A 234-nucleotide genomic window follows, 5' to 3' on the forward strand; every position below is an offset into this window, starting at 1 on the left:
ATTCTGAAGGTTCCCTTCAGCATTTCCATTCTTTTAATTGGCCTTTTATTCCCYACCTTTGTTTCGCTGGTGGTAAATTAATCAGCCCTAAATAGGCAGAGTGATAACAGACCCTGATAACATGAACACTGAACACGCAGGGAACTATTGCATGAAAAGAAAAGAATCCATTCACTGGAAAACAGGCCATGCTAGGAGACTGCTGCTTCCTGAAAGCTTTGAAGCTTTTTTTTT

Source organism: Malurus melanocephalus, unplaced genomic scaffold (genome assembly GCF_030028575.1).
Source record: "Malurus melanocephalus ecotype Western Australia unplaced genomic scaffold, MMel_1.1 scaffold_135, whole genome shotgun sequence".
Classification (NCBI taxonomy): domain Eukaryota; kingdom Metazoa; phylum Chordata; class Aves; order Passeriformes; family Maluridae; genus Malurus; species Malurus melanocephalus.